This window comes from Ips typographus, linkage group LG4 (assembly GCF_016097725.1).
Source record: "Ips typographus isolate SLU linkage group LG4, UJ_Ityp_2.0, whole genome shotgun sequence".
In the NCBI taxonomy this organism is placed as follows: domain Eukaryota; kingdom Metazoa; phylum Arthropoda; class Insecta; order Coleoptera; family Curculionidae; genus Ips; species Ips typographus.
In genome coordinates, this window is record NC_138425.1 from 2,764,358 (window position 1) to 2,778,926 (window position 14,569).

Sequence of the window (14,569 nt, forward strand, 5' to 3'; positions counted from 1 at the left end):
AAAATTATTAAAAAAAAAATTACTCCTGTTTATTCACTCCAAGAACTTGATTTATGTTACTTGTTGTATAAATAACTATTATAACTTTTTTCTACCTAACCTAACAATACCTTTATTACTTGTAAGTCGTTAAAATTACCTAAAATGTACCGCAAAACCGCAAAATAGAAAAAAATTATATGGAATTTGTTTGAAATAAAATGCCTTGGCCTCACCACTCTTTCACACAATTAAAGGCAATATACAGGGTTATTGATTTATTAAAGCGCGCAGATACAGAATCGTTCAAACTGTATGTGCAATTTGCGCAACAACTGCCCAATTTAATTTTCTAGGTCGACGTCACAGATTTTGAAAATAAGTAAATTGATGATGAATGATGATTTTTTCTTTGGCCATTATTGTGCAAATCATTTAATGGACAACTGTTAAACTAAAATAAATATTTTTATACCATGCGATACATCAATAAAATTGTTTTGCTTATTAGATAATAAAATTAGATATGGCTTTCATAAGTAAAACAAACGTTAGTGTCGTAACCTCAAAAATAATTAAAGATAGAACATTTTTGGGACAATCAAATTATTCTTCAGAACAAAGTGTCCTAACAATGTCGAAGTTTACCGGCTGTCCAATAAATAGTTTGCAAAATAATGGCCATGTAAGAAATCATCACTGCAGTTCAGTTTTTTTGAAATATCTTGAAAACAAAAAAACTTTTCTAATTTAAACATTTTTGTTACTTCAATAATAACTGAGAGCCCAATGGTGAGCATCAAATTTGGGACAGACTGTATATAGGTAGGTATGTTATCTCTAACGCCCTTGGTACATAAAAAGCTATGATGTCATTTTAAGGTGTTGTTAGTGTTTAAATATTTCGCTTAAAATCGAATTTAATTTTAATTAACTTATTACTATTTCTGGAGGGATTTTTTTCTCAGTTTTACAATATTACTTGTTTTCACTATCAGTGAATGACATTATCCAACGGTAATTTAAAAATGTCAGTCCTATCGATTAGGAACATGTTTGAAAAAGAGGAAATGCATTTGTATGTATGATAGCTAATCACTAATAGATACTTACTGTGCAATAGCAACTACTGCACTCAAGATAACCCTAATGGTTGCAGATAAGACAATGTTAGAACGTAACATTAATTATCCTTTCTACATATTTCCGTTTGTTGCACAAAAAAATCGGGCAGTGTCAAATTAGATTATTTTCATGTTTATCAGTTGTTTTTTTTTGTTTGTTTGGGCTTAGTAAGTTTGAATATAAAAAAAATGTACTTACCCCTCAAATGTTAACCATAGAGAACAAAATCAGAAAAACTTCACTTCACAGTAGCTGTATCAAAATTCTGCACTTTCAGTTCACTTTATCGTTCAAAATCAATTAATTGTCCGCACTATCTCACTCTTCCAATCAAAAGTGTTGCAAGCTAATCAGACTACCCGAGAAGAAGCTAAAACAAAAGACTGTGCGCGCCCCTACTCTAGAGCTAAAACTTAGCAGGAAGAAAACGTTGACTTTGAACAGGGGCTTAACGGAGTCCCGCCCCACAATTTTGCGTGGCGGGGGTTACACCGCCCACTGGATAAAGCTTTTTTTATCAAATCACCATAAATTAGTAAGAGATTTCTGATATAGGCTGCTTGAACAGGTCTGATGTGTGTGAGTGTGCTTGGCATACAAGTATTCCATTTTTAGACTGTCAGCTTTTTGTTGCCTGATTGTATTCATTTCGAGTCTTAGATAATATCAGTTAAGCTTGTTATGGTTTTTAATTATTGACTTATTTGAATAATTTTTTTAATAACAAGCTTTTAAATTTTAATACTGATGATATGAGTTTAGGTTTTTTACTTTATCATTAACAATTTTTATAGTACCTATTTGAGAAATAATTTTTATCAATGAGGCCTGGTTTACCCGGTTGTACAGGGCCCAATTGGATGTTTTTAAATAAGGACTACATTTTTTTAATAGTTATTATACAGGGTGTCCCGCGAAGAATTTCGAGTCGAAAATGTTTCCTTACCAAGATATGTTTTTTTTTTAAATTTAATAATATTGCTAAGGATCTAAAGTAATAACCCCCGTGTTACTGAGAAAGCTATCAGACACATCATTAAAAGACTATGTTTTCACTAGTATTACATTTTTTTGTTAAATTAAATTAATCTTCGGCATTATTGTAGTTTTTGGCACAATAACACAAGTAAATAAAAAAAAATATCTTGGTAAGGAAGCACCCTGCAGCCTACTACTGCAGCACTAAAGCTAAAGTACTGAGTACCATTTACTAACATAAGTAAGTTAATCCAACCAATAAAAAAAACCTTAAATTGTTAACTCCTGAACTTGGCCTAACAAACATATCTCCACTATTACCCAAAGTTTATACACAAATGCCAAGTAAAACACATTGGCTCTCAAAACCTTCAACTCAGGATCTCCTAAACACGCTAAGACTAAGCTTTCATCAGGCTCAATAACGCAAAAGTATCATTAAAATAGTAAAAACCACTCTTAATCACCCTTTACATAACCCACCTTGTGTGGTGGCCATGTGTGTGTGACCTTTTTGGAGACACCCTGTATATGAATATTATTGGATATTTAGATTCTACTAAAAAATCCAATCATATTTTTTATATATCCCATATCTATCTTCGGCTATTTCTGAGAAAATAACCTCTGTATAAGTTGGATATACTTATATGCATTAAAATAAAATAATAAAAAAACAAAGTAAATTTGCGTGGTAGTTTTTAACAATTAGTTCTAAAAATATGTCAAATTATCATAAAAATTGCTGTACCACCTGTACTGTCTAAATCGCGATTAGTACTAAATAAAATGGAAATATATGGGATACGAAAGTTGACTTTATTGGGTCAAATCGTAATTTTTTTCAGTGACGTATATTCCGTAGCGTGACTATGCTGACGATACCAACTTAACTGTAGGAAATAAATGCCGTTTGCAGGTGGTGAGTAACAGTAAATATTTAATTAACAACCAAAGTTGCAACATGATTTAACGACAATAGGCTTAAAAAAGGCAAGTTTAATATTGTTAAGAACGAAACGATCAAATTTGAATAAGGTAGACAAGTTATTAATATTAGACAATGAGATCAAAATACCAAATTTATGTTAACCAAGTCATTAAGAAACCAATTTTAAATATCGCAATAACCCCCTAAAATTTCATTGAGTCCCTCGATATTTATTATTATTAAATATTATACCACATTTTATCGATAAATGCCAGCTTGTTATAATGTCGTGGAATAACAGGAGAATTGATAAGGTGATATGACATATCTGTTTGTGGCGGAAGTAGCAGAATTTGGTGACTAAATACGGTTTTATATCAAAAGGAACATGTAATCTTATAATAAAGTGATAACACTTGTTGTTATTCATAAATGACCGTTTTGTCGAATGTCCTTTATGTGAAAATTGTTGAACTCAGATCATAAATTAACAAATAATGACTAAGTATTAATAAGCACAATAAAGTGTTGGTACATACATTTGTACTCATTACGCATGTATTTTTACTATTGATCTGTCAATGAACGACGGACTAAGTCGGCTTTTCATTAGGTTCAACACTTTCTAGGTTGTCAGAAAGTGATTTTCTTATTTTTTTGAGTATTTTTGAACGGAACAACAATAGTTCATAAATTTAGGGTTTTTTGGATATAACATTTTGACAAACAATGTTTAAAATAGCTTGTATGAATACCATTTTGTCAGTTGTTCTATTCGTCTAAGGCCTGGTTCGACAATCATGGTATAGAGGTAGCTACTCCAAGGATAATCAAGGGACAATAATACATATCTCTGGGGCTAAATAACTATAGAATAAACTGACGGTATCAGTGAAATTGCAAATGTGTGTTAAAGTTCGAGGTTTTTTAAAAAAGTAATTAACCCTAAATTGAAATGCTTTGCTATTAAAATAGGGAGAAATCTGGATTAAATTCTAAAAACGGTGCAAATAAATGATAGGTCTGATTCAGTCCCATTTTTCACACAAGTTTATCAAAACAATATATAATCGTAATTATCGGTACAAGAAATGTTGAATTAATTACTTTATCTGCACATTACATTTCTTCGATAATAAACCGTCGTATGTTAATTAAACGTAAGTATGCACTACTCGCTCATGCAGGTAAACTAAGCACATTTGTTTTATCTTTCATGACAAACTATACGATTGTACTCGTATTCACTCTTAATTCATTTGCAAGAGTAAACTACTTAGATAATTTTGTTCCTGCCTGACTGTGACTAATATTGCTACTGAATGGAATCTACGTAGCAACAAAATTTATAGAAAATGAAGCAAACATTTAATCCAAGAGTTACTTACTTAATACGGACGAGAAAAAATACGTACGAAGACTAGGTATTAAAAATTCGATACGACATCAAGAAATAGGTTTTTTAACATTATGTGGATATTCCAAATCTCTTATCTCACGCTAGAAAGATCTTCCTCCATATCAATACATAACCGTCTTAAACCATTTCTTTTCCCGCAGCTCTCAGAGGAACAAGCAGGTTTTGGCCCAGGAAAAGGAACTAGGGAACGAATGCCAGGCAACTCATTGAAAAAGCTAGAGAATTGAATATCCCAATGTAATTCTGCTTTGTAGACTATCAAAAAGCATTTGATAAAGTAAACTGGAGCTATACCTTTGGATCATAATGGAGAGGAGGATCAAAACAGCGCGAAAGTCAGAATCGACGGCATTTAGGTACTCGGGGAGCTTCAAAACTACTGCAGGGTGCGTATTCTTGAAACGAGGGAAGGGAATTATAAGTAGAACCTCTAGAACCTGTAGAATGTGACAGGAACCCGCCATTGCCAGCTTCTTCTATCACATTCTATCAACACTTTTTGAGAATTCCGTTCCTTGATTTCAAGAATATGCCCCAGGAGTTAGACAGGGTTGCATTCTTTCACCTACCTTATTTAACGCTTATAGCGAATACGTCATGAGAGAGGTTCTAGATGAGTGGCAAGGCGGAATACCAGTTGGTGGAAGGCGGATTAACAACCTCCGTTACGCCGACGACACACTGATCATAGCGTCAACAATACCAGAAATAACGGAAATTATGAGCAGACTGTCAGTTACTAGCGAAAAATATGGGTCAAAAATAAATAAATCTAAAACAAAAATAATGATAGTTGATAGACAAGACAACAATTATCGACAAATATTAGAAATTGCTGGCTATGAAGTGGTAAACAATTTCAATTATCTTGGTTCCTTGATTACCAACACTGGGAAATGTGAAAGCGAAATACGGCGTCGCATTACTATGGCAAGATCAACGACTACCAAGCTAAATAAAATATGGAAAGACAGATCTATCACCAAAAAAACGAAACCCGATCTAGTATAGTATTACAAAGAAATTGGTCCACGTTCAAGGCTGCTAAACAGAATAAACCGCATGTATCTGCAGTACCTTGGGCATATAGCTAGAAGATCAGGAACAATGGAACGACTAATCATAGAAGGGAAAGTAGAAGGCAAACGCACAAAAGGCAGATCTCCAACTAGATGGGTAGACCAAACAAAACCCTAAAAAAGCATGAAAAGAATTGCACAGGATAGGCAAGCATGGAATCAGCTGCTGAATCAAATATTAACGGTGTCACTACATCCTTTGCAGGATAATGGAAAGAGTAGGAGGAGGAGGATATTCCAAAATTCCATATTTGTAGCTTTCACCTTGTGGAAAAAGGTAGACCATTTTGAAACATTTAGAATACCAGCATAAAACAATTTAAACACTATAATGTGTTGACAAAACTAGCAGTTACATTTATCTCTAAATCACTTTTCTTTTTTGTGGTTGTTCGAGCTCAAATTGAAGGAAGAACAAAAAACTTCTTAGAGTGCAAACGACAACCGGGACAAGAGTAAAGAATTTGTAAAATTGAGCAAATCAAACCTACACTCACTCAAAGATTTCCTCTCAGGACACTGTCGCTTGAGAGGCCACCTTAAGCGGATAAGCTTTCGAAAACACGGAGACTGCAGATTCTGTGGGGATGAAGGTTAAATGATGGGGAGATTTCTTCTCTAAAACCGTCTCAGCCGATGGCCTTTATTAAGGTCTTGAAACTGGAGGAGAAACTGTGATAAGACTAGCCTCAGCCCAAATCCTAGTAATGGGGGGCATGACCGCAGTGAATTGTCATCCCGACAGCTACAATCTACAACAGGTCTCTCTGAAAATGAACAAAGAGATGGAAATATTACTGAAACGTTTTTCATATCTACCTTATTCTCTCTGTCTGGAATATACTCTGCCGATCAAATTTTCCAATAAGGGACCGCATTCCAAGAAGTTCCACATTAAATATTTAATGTAATATTTATTACTACAGTAATCTATCGGTATGTGTACCTGTATTTAAAGTATAAATCAGTGTTTATAAGAAGTCTAAAAACATTAGAGTATACCTACCTACTTTAGCAGGACGGTCAAAATAAAAAGAAAGAGACACTGATGTCGGACAGCAAGAATTCAAATAAGATAGAGCGTTAAGATTTTTTCGAATTGTTTTCGGTGGACATTTGGATGCCATTATCGTGTAGGATCGGTGGCGCCGGTCGCTAAAACGCGATCAGTGTATTAAGGTCTAATCGGTTGTTTTTTACCGACCCAAACAGGGCCAATTATTGGGAATCTTTCAGTAAATCAATCGTCTTTTTTTACGTTCTACCGATTTTAACGGACAACGTATTAGCATTAGACATTAGCCATTACGAAAGATAAAGTTAAGACTTTTGTACAGGGCGGGCCAAATTGGATGTTTTTAATATCAACTGCCTGTTTCTAATAAAGATTATCTTCAGGCAAAACGGTGTCTGAGACTCAAATTTGACAAAAAAACTTAAAGGCGAAAAGAGTTGATATAGGGTGTTCCTGAAAATTTGTCCTTTTTTTCAAAACGGTCTAGGTACTATCTTTCAGCAGCAATTTTTTTGGATATAGTGTAGCTGTTTACTGTTTATTCTACTGGACAGGGTTTTTAAGGTGCAAACATTTTTTTTTATTTAACACTTCGTGTAGTTTTGCAATTTTAAAGAACTTTTTTTTCGATGAAATGTACATACTTGCTATTCTACTTTGCTTACATACTTTTCTTGTATAGTCGATAGCCTAGTGAAAACTGGAAAGCGAATATCTATTTTCCAATATATTATACTCAACATAGTTATTTATGTATTAAGAGCGCAAACCATGACTTTTATGCTCTGAGAATGACGTTTGCAATCATTCGAGAGCATAAAAGTCACATTGTGCGCGTAATACATACAATATTTTTTCTACAAACATCGCTAAATATCTAATACAACTAAACTTACTGCGTAGGTACTCAAAAACAGGATCAAAACGTAACGTACGTAAATAACTATTATCGCTCGCTACCCTTGGCAATGCGCGATTATGGCCTCATTCGTTTTCAAGCTCCATGGAGCGAGCAGCGCGTTTTTGACGTCACTATGACGTAATTTAGCAAAAGCATCATTTAACCAACTGTCAAATTACGTCATTGTGACGTCAAAAACGCTCTGCTCGCTCCATGGAGCTTGAAAACGAATGCGGCCAAAGTAAACTCCTCAGTAAAGGATAACTTTTCGTTGAAATTTGGAAGCGAAAAATGCATCACTATTGAATGTAGAAAAAAGGTATATTTAGTTAGTATCCCTAAAATCACCGGTTTTCAAAATATAAGTATATAAGTCATTTACGGGAAAACTTTAAGGAAGTTTTGGTTAAAATAACTGCTTATTGTTGTTCCAAAATGTCTCAACAGCATTTCGAATCTGAATTAATAATTTGTCTCGGTTATCTATCACACATATCATACTTCATGTATGGCACCGAATACTTAGAAATAAATGATTAGAAAACTATTGATCTTGGAATACGTACTACTATTGAATAAACGATACTCGAAGTTGAATTGTCACTTCCCTTTACCAGAAAACCAGCATTTGCAAATTTCAAGCTCTTTAAATTTTAAGTTTTTATATTTATATTTAAAAGTGCATTTTTATAAAATAACTTGACCCCCTGTAGTTCGGTTTCCGTTAACTTTTCATCTAAGATAAGGTAATAAGGCGCTAAATCGTATTATTCTGAACCCATAAAAACGCTACTAAATTAGTTACCATTAATTATGGGACACCACTTATATCTGAGAATCAGTAAAGCGACTTAATTTATGATTGATTTATTCCAAAAATCTACAAATTTTTTAAATACTTCTTCTAATCTTTGCTTTGAATTGGTAAAGTTTAACATCAGCAGTTTTGAATAAACGATTTTAACGCTCATGAATTATTACATTGAGCTTCTTACAAATCCTTCTTCACCCATTTTGGGAATACTTTTGTTCCCTTTCTTGCGGTTGTAGCTTTTTTTAATAACCGAATATATTCAAACCATTGCAAAAATGATTCATATATAAAACATACAAAGAATTGATTGATAGTATTAAAATCGGACCGGTCGCGAATTCGCTGAGTAGGAAATCTAGGCGACGGGACGTGCCTCGTGACGTAAGAGCAGTTTTCGTGTGACATCATTTTTTCTTCTTTTCTTTTTTAATAGTTTTTCAATTAATTTTGAATATGCTATCTGTTCGTTTTAAACGATCGTACGCTTATGTTCAGAAAAGTTGCAACTAAAAATAAATTTGGTGCAAAAAACTGCAACCATCACCTTTTCCAACCTCTCCAGTAAACCTCAAATATAAGCATTCATTTAAGGGCCAAAATATGATGATTACTTTGTTGTTCTAGGAAAAGAGGATCTTTAAAACACGCGACTGGAATAGATTAAAAACTTGAGACTTTAACTATAATGTGACAAGAAAACAATGGACAAGAATACCAAAGACGAGAATCAATAGCACAACATAAAAAATACCTGTTGGTGACATGCTAGAGCTCTAACGATCCGAAAAACGAGAAAAAATCTAAGTGCATTTGCCAGTCGCGTTTTAGGCTGTGGCGCCTCCGATCCTGCACCCAGTAAAAGCACCATAAATAAGGGCCCATTTACAATAAAACGATATCGTGTCAAACGACCGTCGTCATATGAGGTGGGCAGCGATTGGCCGGTCGTACATGGACCACGCCTATAGCGACTTGTGGCGAGCTCGATTCGCTTACGTTGATTTCGATAAGGTGATGATGTTGATCGGTGATTTCGATTTACTCGTTTGTTAAGATTGAAAAAATCTATTTAGTCTCGTCTAGTGATTGATGTTTATTTGTATAGTCGTATAATTACTGTTTTTCAAATTTTATTAAATAAGAAATTTAACATTCCATTCACATGCTATTTAAGCATGTCGGAGACAATCATCTGTAAGCATACGAGTATAGCCGTTTGCCTAGGCGTTTACCAAGTGCCATAGCAAATCGCAAAGCAATTCAAAATTTCGAAGATTCTGCAATTTGTCGTTTGCTTGCTACCGTCATTTGATTAATTCCTAGTTGATTCAGGCAGATGTTACGAACTAAGCAAGTAAACACCTGAGATTCAATCGAGTGTGATTTAGTTATTTTCCGAGGAATTTATCATTTGACCAGCTCTACATTGATAATTTAACTCAGCAAAAGTCCATCCATTTAAAACCACAGACCACAGATTTCCTATGGCTAAATTTTATATCATTGACATGATTGGATTTTGAAGAAAATCCAAAAATGTATTACTGTTGAGATCCTATCTCTCAATTAAAAATGGTCCTATAAGAATATTGTTAATTACACTACCTAACAAAATTTGGGTTATGTATGACAGAAGGTGTTTTTTTGGGTTTCTTGGGTCCCAAACGGCCATTGAAAGCTCTCGGAAAATTGGTATGTCAATTATTAGCGTAATTATTCAACTCTTAGCAACGATTTAAAAAAAAATATTCACTAGAGGCTTAAAAAAAGTTTTTTCCCTTTTTGTAATTTTTTTTTCAATTATCACTACTTTAAATGAGATTTTTGTTCAAACGGACATGAAGTACTCACTTCACGTACTGTTTAGCGGCCGGGAAATGCACTTTTCCGTCGACCACGTATTAAAAGCTTTTTTAATGGACGATAACGGATACAAAATCGTTCATTAATGAGTCCTATTAATGCATGATTTTTCAATTGTTTTACTTTCATGCACGATTTTATCAAAGGCAACCAAATAGGTCTCATAGTATAGTTCCATTCTACTTTATTTGTATTAAACAGAGAGAAATAGACGCATATTATTCAGTTGACATCCACCATTAACGACAGAACCAACTGTCACTGTCATTCTCAAGGGTGCCTATGATTTCGGTTTGCCGTATTGCCTATACAACTAACAATTAGTTTGTTTCAAACTTTCTAGAATAATAAACATTTATTATTAACTACAGTCGACGGAAAAATGTTGTAACCAACTCTTATATTAATGAGCGATTAATAATCTCAATTTAATTAACGCATTCACTCACCGCCTACTATACTAGAAAGCCTAGAAGGTGCTTGTCAAAAATTCCAATATGGCGGAAATAGTGGTGACAGTTTGTATTGTGGAAATTGAGTTTTTTGAGGATTAGATGTATTTTTACGGTTTAAAATCAAAACTTGAGGTTATTTGAGTAAGTTATTTTTGTTTGCTGCCGTTCATAAGTGTTTCAAGCCACATTGTAACAGCAATTCAGGAAAAAGCCCAACCGTGTCAGTTTTACTTTACAAAAAACCGGATCTAACTCAACATTTTATGAACACTTTGAAGTGGGATGATTTTACTCCAACACTATGGTAAGTACAAGTGCTTTCTAGTACAGTAAACTTATTAGGCACTTGTTACATGCACAGGTATGTGAGTTACATTTTAAAGCATCCTTCAATGTGAGAGCAACAAAAATAATTTTGAATGAATGTTCTTGGTAATAACATAAGAACCATTTACCAGTTTTGCTTACCTAGTAAATCCTTGAATTTACAGATTTTCTTACATTGAACAGTGTTTAAACTAGTTTGCTGTTTGTTGTACTTTCCAGGAAAAATGTTCTAACCAATTTGTTTAGGCTGTACTTGATTGAGTATAAAAAGCTCTATCTATACATATCTGGATCAAGAATGAACCTTTTTTTGATTTTTCACTCACAACTTGCAATCAACTACACGAAACAATTTAAAAAAAAAAAACATATTTTTTACTGCATCTGCATACGTTTGTGTATAAAACGAAAACCGCTGCCATTAAAAGTGTTAACATTTTTAATGGCAGCTAACATTTTAGGCTTTCTAGTATAGGGTGGTTCACTGCGTTCACGCGTTAAACATCACTAGGTATATCAACAATACATAACCAGCAAACATAACAATAAACGTCACCGTGATTGCTAGACCCTTCTCATTTTATTTATCAAAAAACTAAGAATTTCTAAATAAATATCGTTTTTTTTCAAGCGGTCTAAAATAAGCCTATTGTGTACATACCTGTACTGCCGGCGTAGAAAGGCTATTTCATATCCCATGAGGTAAAAAAATAATGTCCAGAACTTGATCCAGACTAAAAGCGTTGCATTTAGAAAAAAGCAGATAAAATTAATGCAACACTTACTTTGCTTTGATTGGCTTGTCAGGCTTGGGTCTGCAATACAATCCTTTCATGTTCTTATTCTGAAATACAGTTTTCCTGAAGGTGTCAGGGCTAAATTTGTGATCAAATTCAATCAAATCAACATAAACAAACGGACTGACACAAAAAGACAAAAACTGATTGACACAACACGGCTAATACGATAACAACACGAAGCTATTTCCAAAGTTGTCTAACAGAGGGCGTATCATGGCTGTCTAGCGTCATCTGTCGATTACGGTTACGCGCTCCGAATTCACACGGAACGCGGTTCTTGAAAATAGGCTTTCAAAAATGTTATCGGCCATTTGCTCTGGTTTTCTGGCTTCAAATCGCCGTTGTTCTATGAGAATGATATTTTTTCAGTAACCGTTATATATGTATCGTCAGTCCGAATTAATCGGTTAACCTGGCTAGGAAACGATACACATCCTATGTTTACCTTATTAGGCTTTCACTGTGTCATCTGTCAAAAATCGTGTATTTTCAGTCAAATAAAGTTTCAGTGAAGCCGTAAAGCAACCTAAATCCTAAATCGCCGAAATGAGTGATATAGTGATAAAATAAGTTGTACACCACCTGTTTTAGCAGCAATAACGTCAAATACGCTAAATAATTTGATTCCTGGCAGGTCCCACGAAATGTATGAACGAGCGTACAATAAATTCACCACTTGGGCCAGAGAACACCAAGCGGTCAATTTTACCGAAAATGTTGTATTGGCCTATTTTGCCCATTTAAGTAAATCATTGAAGAGTTCGACAATGTGAGCGCAATATTCCATGCTTAAAGCTGAGCTAAATATTAAAGATAGTAAGCATTTTTAAAGCGAAAAAGTGAAAACTATGCAGCTAAAAAGTCTAAAACTTTCACCAAGAACCAAGTAGATACTTTTTTAACAGAAGCACCTGACAAAAAGTATTTAGCCATGAAGGTAAGATCCGAAACAAAAATGAATTTATGATTTTTTTTAATACCTATATTTAACATTTTTAGGTTGTTTTAATATATGGCATATCAGGGGCATGTCGATGTAATGAACTGGTAAACTTGAGAATTCAAGATATTGAATACATGGAAAAATTAATTCTGGTTAAAATTCCAAACACGAAAAATTACAAGCCCAATTGTTGGAAAATTTTACATAAATATTTGTAAAAAATACTTGTCTCTTCGTCCAGATGTTATTGATACAAATCGTTTTTTCATTAGGTAAATATCAAAATGGAGTTTGCCACAGAGTTGTAATGGGTATTCACAAAATCTCAAGTATTCCCAAGGAAATAGCGTTGTTTTGAAATTGGCTGATGTCAAAGAATATACTGGTCACTGCCTTTGCCGAACCTCTGCAACTCTTCTTGTAGATAATGGTGGAGACATTTGCTGATTGAAAAGAGGGTGGTTGGAGGTCTACAACTGTAGCAGAAGGCTACATTGACGATTCTTTAAGAAATAAAAATGACACACCACTGAAAATTCTGGATGTAACTGATTGTAATTTAAAACCAATGGAGAACAATACCACAGATGATATCAGAGAACCAGTAATTTCAACAAACCCACAACAACAACCTACTTTAAATGTAGACCATGAAGTAAAGGGGCAGGAATTTCATTTATGGCAGAATTGTAAATTTGAAAATTGCTCATTTAAACTGACGGTTCATAGTTCGAATACCGACAAAGAAAATGTGTAGATTATTAGTTACATTTTTCTATTAATTGATATTTTAATTTATGTTAATTATGTTGTGAATATAATATACCATTTCACGGCCTAGGTATACAAATAACTATTTCTTATTTACAAATGTAAAATATTTTTATTCCAAATAAATTATTGACAGCTGTCGTAATCAAGTTCATGTAAGTCATCGATATTTACTATTTCGGTACACATTGTTCAATACAGGTTCAATCCAACTAGCCGTTCACTCTTCTACCCAAAAATATTTCCCATTCCAAGTAAAATATTTTGTCGAAATTGACATACTTGCCAAATCTTCAGATTTGTTAATATAATTACTGATGTTTATGTGAAAGTGAGTTTCCTAGTTCCTATAATGCGCATGAGTTTTTGCTTTGATCAAAAAAGACTTGTATGTTGCACAGAAGTAGCGTTACCTAGAACTATATCCAGCAATAACCAAACGGTTCTGTTTCATTACTTATTTGCACAGTCCAGCGCATAAATATGCAAAATGTAAGTCCGTTATCGGCCTCGTGCTTGAATTAATATCAGCCGAACGGACTTAAGTCCATTCGATATATTATTACGTTTCGTGCGTCCCACGGGCGTTTCCAGGAACCGCGGCACGAAACAACAATCACGACCTGTCTTTTTTACTTTTTAGCTGCTCCATGACATGAAAACACTCTTTGGATCTGTTATTTTGATGTTATTCGCGTTTTAATGCTGATGATGCAAGTTTGCTTCTTCTTCAAAGAACTTGCTTAGTTTGACCTTTACACAGGTAAATTAAAGCATTAGTGCTTTTAATTTTATTTGTATAAGTTGCATGCTCGTATAACCAAAAGATCGTAAAAGTAGGGTGTTTAAAATTATCTCAGACTATATATATCTGTTACCTATAAAATTTGTTACGAGTTGATAATCGTAACAGACTATAATGGCCAGAAAGTCTGAAATTATTGTTAATGCTAGTAAATCAGTATACGTATTAGTTATTTGTATACCTAGGCTGTGAAATGGTATTTTATAGGCCGAAAAAAAAATCTTGAGGACGAAAAAATATTTCACGGCCGAGGTACACAACATTTTTTGTTCAAACGATATTTATTAAGAAATTCTTAATTTTTGATAAATAAAATGAGAAGGGTCTAGCAATCACGGTGACGTTTACATTGTTATGTTTGCT

General features: G+C 33.8%; 1 protein-coding gene and 1 long non-coding RNA gene across 2 annotated transcripts in view; one reads left to right on the plus strand and one right to left on the minus strand.

Annotated features, from left to right (window-relative positions):
• The window catches only part of LOC145728039 (GATA-binding factor A-like), a 38,410-nt gene extending 36,720 nt beyond the window's left edge, over positions 1-1,690 (minus strand). The window contains exon 1 of the mRNA XM_081977966.1: positions 1,303-1,690. The gene's annotated coding sequence lies outside the window, so the exon portion shown is untranslated. The remainder of the gene's footprint in view (positions 1-1,302) is intronic.
• A 10,529-nt stretch (positions 1,691-12,219) lies between these two features.
• On the plus strand, positions 12,220-13,559 carry LOC145728245 (uncharacterized). The gene is made up of 2 exons (XR_014178031.1): positions 12,220-12,624; positions 12,687-13,559. It is a non-coding gene; the product is annotated as an uncharacterized LOC145728245 (long non-coding RNA).
• The last annotated feature ends 1,010 nt before the right edge of the window (positions 13,560-14,569 follow it).